Source organism: Coregonus clupeaformis, unplaced genomic scaffold (assembly GCF_020615455.1).
Source record: "Coregonus clupeaformis isolate EN_2021a unplaced genomic scaffold, ASM2061545v1 scaf6508, whole genome shotgun sequence".
Lineage (NCBI taxonomy): Eukaryota > Metazoa > Chordata > Actinopteri > Salmoniformes > Salmonidae > Coregonus > Coregonus clupeaformis.
In genome coordinates, this window is record NW_025539962.1 from 3,964 (window position 1) to 10,460 (window position 6,497).

A 6,497-nucleotide genomic window follows, 5' to 3' on the forward strand; every position below is an offset into this window, starting at 1 on the left:
CCACTCCTTTGTTGCCTTGGCCGTGTGTTTTGGGTCATTGTCATGCTGGAATACCAATCCACGACCCATTTTCAATGCCCTGGCTGAGGGAAGGAGGTTTCTCACCAAGATTTGACGGTACATGGCCCCGTCCATCGTCCCTTTGATGCGGTGAAGTTGTCCTGTCCCCTTAGCAGAAAAATACCCCCAAAGCATAATGTTTCCACCTCCATGTTTGACGGTGGGGATGGTGTTCTTGAGGTCATAGGCAGCATTCCTCCTCCTCCAAATACGGCGAGTTGAGTTGATGCCAAAGAGCTCGATTTTGGTCTCATCTGACCACAACACTTTCACCCAGTTCTCCTCTGAATTATTCAGATGTTCATTGGCAAACTTCAGACGGGCATGTATATGTGCTTTCTTGAGCAGGGGGACCTTGCGGACACTGCAGGATTTCAGTCCTTCACGGTGTAGTGTGTTACCAATTGTTTTCTTGGTGACTATGGTCCCAGCTGCCTTGAGATCATTGACAAGATCCTCCCATGTAGTTCTGGGCTGATTCCTCCCCGTTCTCATGATCATTGCAACTCCACGAGGTGAGATCTTGCATGGAGCCCCAGGCAGAGGGCGATTGACAGTTCTTTTGCGAATAATCACACCAACTGTTGTCACCTTCTCACCAAGCTGCTTTGGCAATGGTCTTGTAGCCCATTCCAGCCTTGTGTAGGTCTACAATCTTGTCCCTGACATCATTGGAGAGCTCTTTGGTCTTGGCCATGGTGGAGAGTTTGGAATCTGATTGATTGATTGCTTCTGTGGACAGGTCCCTCTTTTTATACAGGTAACAAACTGAGATTAGGAGCACTCCCTTTAAGAGTGTGCTCCTAATCTCAGCTCGTTACCTGTAAAAATAAGACACCTGGGAGCCAGAAATCTTTCTGATTGAGAGGGGGTCAAATACTTATTTCCCTCATTAAAATGCAAATCAATTTATAACATTTTGACATGCATTTTTCTGGATTTTTTGTTGTTATTCTGTTTCACTGTTCAAATAAACCTACCATTAAAATTATAGACTGATCATTTCTTTGTCAGTGGGCAAACGTACAAAATCAGCAGGGGATCAAATACTTTTTTCCCTCACTGTAGCTCTGTCTATGAATTTGAGAGTGGTTACATTTCTCCAGGCACATCCCTCAGCTTTTTACGAAAAGAGGCGGGGCGACCGCTTTGTTATTGTTTCGATTAAGGACTAGCTTTAAATAGTGTGTCCCGTTTGTGTTGGTTCATTATTCTCAACCCTGTTTGCACCTTCCTAGGCTCATCTCCTGTGACCAGAATCTGAACAGGTGCTGTGAGTTGGTGGAGCTCACCTCCAAGATACAGGGACAACTCTTCACCATCCTCAACCTCACTGCTAGAGAGGGTATGTGTTTAAGCTTCTCCTCACAACTCTCCTCTCTTTTTGCCTTACCCAAACAATTGTCTGATAATGCCTCTGTCACGTTCGTTGTGTAAAGATCGGACAGCTGCCTCTGATTGGGAACCACACCCGGCCAACATAGAAATAGATAAACTAGATTCTATCCAAATCACACCCTGACCTAACCAAACAGAGAATACAGGTGATCTCACAAGGTGCGGACTCCGGCCGCAAAAACCTGACTCATTAGGAGGGTCCAGGTGGGCTTCAGCCTCGGTGGTGGCTCCCCGGCTCCGGCCGGACGTGACGGAGGTAATTCATCTCCCATCCTGCCTCCCGTTGCACGCCCGGTCCCGTCTGGACCCCGGCGCGAGATGCTCCCCCTTCTCAGTCCTCCCACGATGCACCAAGCCCTGTCTGGACCCTGGTGTGGGAGCAATCAACCCTGGAGAGGGGCTGATGTCTGGTCCCGGCCCAGCAGTCCTCCCGCGATGCACCAAGTCCTGTCTGGACCCTGGTGTAGGAGCCCCCGACCCTGGAGAGGAGCGGATGGTTCCGGCATGGGGGAAGAGTAGACGACCGGACCCGGACTGGGCACCGGTGAAGTGGACTGCCCCGGCTCTGGTAGGGAGCAGATAACCGGAGCTGGACTAGGCACCGGTGGAGCGGACTGCTCTGGCACTGGAGTGAAGCAGCTGACCGGAGCTGGACTAGGACCGGTGGAGCGGTCTGCTCTGGCACTGGAGTGGAGCGGGCCCGACCGGAGCTGGACTAGGCACCAGTGGAGCGGACTGCTCTGGCACAGGAGTGGAGCAGCTGGACCGGAGCTGGACTTGGCACCGGTGGAGCGGACTGCTCTGGCACTGGAGTGGAGCAGCAGACCGGAGCTGGACTCTTTGGGCCATGGATCATCACTGGTGGCTTCGTGCCAGTGTGGGGCGCTGGCACAGGACGCACTTTCGGCTGTGGACACGCACCACTGGTTTTGGTGCGAGAGGAGTAGGTACAGGGCGCACGGGGCTGGCGACACGCACCACTGGTTTGGTGCAGAGGAGCAGGTACGGGCCGTACAGGACTGGAGACACGCACCACAGGTTTGGTGCGAGGAACAGGTACGTGGGCGCACCGGGCTGGCGACACGCACCACTGGTTTAGTGCGAGCAGGCACTGGGCCGTACCAGGCTAGGGACATGCACCACTGGTTTGGTGCGAGGGAGCAGGCACAACCCGTCCTGGCTGAACGCTCATTTTAGCCCGGCAAGAGCCCCAGTCGCGGGCACCAAGCGCACCGGGCTGTGAATGCGCACTGAAGATACAGTGCGTTTCACAGCATAACAGGTTGCCTGTATGGTCCCACGCTCCTTAACGCGAGTGCGGGGAGTTGGCTCTACTCTGAAACCTGGCTCCGCCAGCCTCTGCTCTAAGGACTGCGTTCTCTTTTGCTGTAGGGTTAACTCCTCTCTCAGCTCCTCCTGTTGTCTGGCCAGCTCCTCTCTCCGTGCATCCACTGACTCCTTCTCCCTGTGGGCCTCCTGCACCCCCCCTTCTGAAGGGAGCTCTCCTGCTCTCTCTTAGCTAACAGCTCCCGTAAGGTAGTTATCTCCTCTCTCAGAGTGCTGAGCCTCTGTCTTGGAGGGCCTCTATAATAGCTGCCTCCTCTTCCTCCACAGTCAGCCCTTTCAGGGCCTCCTTCTGCTCCGTGTGTCCCCCAATTTTTTTTTATTGGGGCTGCCTCTCGTGCTTCCTTCGCGGTCGGCACGCCGGGCGTCGCCCGTTGATCCTCTCCTGCCTGGGCTTCTTCCTTCGCCCAGGGTCCTTTACCGCTAATATCTCCTCCCATGTCCAAAATGTCTTCCCCCACCTGTGTCCAGGGTGTCTGCTCCTCCTGGCCACGCTGCTTGGTCCGTTGGTGGTGGGATCTTCTGTCAGTGTTCGATGTGTAAAGGATCGGACCAAGGTGCAGCGTGGTATGCGTACATGTTTAATATTATAAATAAACACTTCACAACTGAACGTGAAGTTCTAAACGCTAACAGCAACAAGTCTAAACAGAAACATAATCAGAAACAAGATCCCACAACATAGGTAGGCAAAATGGCTAAGTATGATCCCCAATCAGAGACAACGATCGACAGCTGCCTCTGATTGGGAACCACACCCGGCCAACATAGAAATAGATAAACTAGATTCTATCCAAATCACACCCTGACCTAACCAAACAGAGAATACAGGTGATCTCTAAGGTCAGGGCGTGACAGCCTTTTTTTCTTTTGAGTCAGGTGGTCACTATGCGGGAGTGGACGTGCTCAAATCACGTCTGCTGCCATGGCTGGGGACCTGCTTCTCCATGGCAACCTCCTCTGTCACCAATGACACAAGCCTCAACCTCATTCAGGTGAAATCATCTGTGTTCTGTTATGGTTGTACAGAGATTAAATTATTCTTTAAGTACAAATTATTTATATTAACTTATTTGTTCTATTCTATTCTGTCCTGTGACATATTGTGAATAAGACAGTGATAGTCAAGGCTAAATGCTGTGTGTTGTCATGCAGGAGTCTGTGGAGAAGGAAAGGAAGATCAGGGAGCTGTCTGCCTCCCATGAGAACGACATGCAGAAGATGGAGACTCAGCTGTGCTCCACTCGCCTGCAGCTGGAGTCTATCAAACAGGAGTAAGTCTGCACTAAACAAAACAATATTTGTTATTAATCTATACAATGGACCAGTGGCGGCTCCTGAAAAAATTCTCAGGAGGGGCAATTTTTCTGATGATTTAGGTGACCTACACACATTTAAAAAAAGATATGTCCAGCAACAACATGAAGACAGGGGCAGCATATAAGTCAATACCAGAAGCATTTATTGACTGATCTCAAAAGTGTTGGCTTACCAGGGTTGGTGGAGCCCTCAGTTTCATCTTTGCCTCGCAAAGCTAACTCAAACACTCCGCAAAACTTGCACACTGGATTAGCCGGCTGAGGATGTGGCGGTTCTTGCTAATGTCGTAGTAAATATATTTGTTATAGTGAATATGGAATATGATATGTTGAGTAAAATGTTGTGCTAAGATCTATTTAGGTCAGGAGCTGGATATAAGTTCTGTTCCTATCCAATAACAATGGACAAAAGGGTCCTATCTTGTCAGCCTTGTCAGCAGGTGGCCAAGGACAACACCCACGCCATAGGCCTCTCCAGTTCTTCCAACTCACGAGTTCTTGCTCTGAGGACACACACACACACAAACACACACACACACACACACACATCATCACTGTTAAACACACACACACACACACATCATCACTGTTAAACACACACACACACACACACAAAAATCCCCTCTCTTAGGCTGAACATTTGAAGACAGAGAACCCGACTCAGAGCCAATGCAACAGTGACAGTAGCCTGGAGGTGACCTCGCCCAACTCATCAGGACCAATCAGAAGATCAGAACTACTAGATTGAACCTACTTCATTTATTGCATAAAATGTCTGCACACAATGTTTCGGGGCTCTCTTCAGATAATAATAATAATAATAATAATAATATGCCATTTAGCAGACGCTTTTATCCAAAGCGACTTACAGTCATGCGTGCATACATTTTTGTGTATGGGTGGTCCCGGGGATCGAACCCACTACCTTGGCGTTACAAGGGGGCACCATGCTCTACCAGCTGAGCTACAGAAAGTGGATACTCATGGATCGCGCATTGCAATTGTAAAATGTCAACACAATTGGAGACACCACGTCATTTTTGGAGACATGTTATTGACAGTAAACTATTGTAGATGCGACTGCTAACTAAATAAAACATTTTAGCTGGCTAGCTAACCATCTTAGCTAAATGTGGGGCAAACAATTCAGTTATTTACCGTTAATTTGAGGGATTGGGGTGAAAGAAATCGAGTTACATAGTGATACTTACGATATACTGTATTGACAATATCGCAATATTTTAGCGCTAGTTGGCTGTACCTGCACCAAAAACACCATTATTGTTCCTTCAGCTTGTTCTCAATCTTTTCACATTGGGAGCCAATTAGTTTTCAGCACTTTTATTTCCATGACTGATCAAAACTTCGTTCTCATGGCTTGATCCCTCTGCAACAGACATATGGTGCGCAATAAAATCACAGTATCGAATCGCAATATGTATAGGGAATCATGAGACTCGCAATGCTGATGCATATATCTTATCGTGAGGTTCTGAATTCCCAGCCCAAGTTCATTTGCCACAACAAATCTCTTCGCTAGCAAACACGATGTCTTCTCCAAAACGACAATGTGTCTCCAGCAATGTTTACTTTTTTTGACGTTCTATGGCATCTCCACTTTCCAAGCATATATGACCACATGTAATATTTTGGTAAGTGATGCAAATAGTGAACTATGTAGGGCCAGGATGTAAAATATATGTAGCTGCAGCAATTCTCTTATCTGATATGGTAAGTAATGGGGCTTAATTTATAGCTCCCTAAGAGTTTGATGAACGGGTCCGTGAACGCGATTCCAGATATATTTACCTCTGAATAAACTGCCTTTATTACACCATATCCACATCCAGTAAACTTGTGATTATCAACACTAACCTCATCGTTGTGGCGGCGGACAGCTAGCCTGTATCCCTCGTCATCCAGTTGAGTGAGTGGCAATGTCTTTTTTCGTTTCGACCAATTTTTGGGAAAACTCGGGTGTAGGACTTTCCGCCTTTGTAGAAACCTGTTGAATATTAAATTTGGTCTGGGAGGGTCCTAATTGTTTCGTTGCCAATTTATCTTAATTTGTTCGCCGACAAAAAGGAACTTCTTTCAAAGACACAATCGAGTTGGACTGGAAGCCTAGCCATTTTGATAGTAGTAGTGAATTGATTGAGGCTGCTACCTGGTCTTTTCTTGAGTTCACGTTCATTCGTGGTTACGTTATGTACTGACGAAAGGCAAGCCCACAGACACCCATAGAGAATGTATTGAAAGCTTTGAAATTTAAAAAAATAGATTTTACATGACAGGCTATAGAGACTTCTGGGCGATTTTCAACCTGACTGAAATCGCCCAAGAACGGGCGGGGCCATTTGAAGCACGACTTTAGCC

The 6,497-nt window shown here is 48.1% G+C and overlaps 1 long non-coding RNA gene across 1 annotated transcript; it reads left to right on the top strand.

Moving 5' to 3' along the window:
- The first annotated feature begins 1,308 nt into the window (after positions 1 to 1,308).
- LOC123491015 lies at positions 1,309 to 4,109 on the top strand. Its single transcript, XR_006661129.1, has 3 exons — positions 1,309 to 1,405; positions 3,682 to 3,797; positions 3,958 to 4,109. It is a non-coding gene; the product is annotated as an uncharacterized LOC123491015 (long non-coding RNA).
- Positions 4,110 to 6,497: the final 2,388 nt, after the last annotated feature.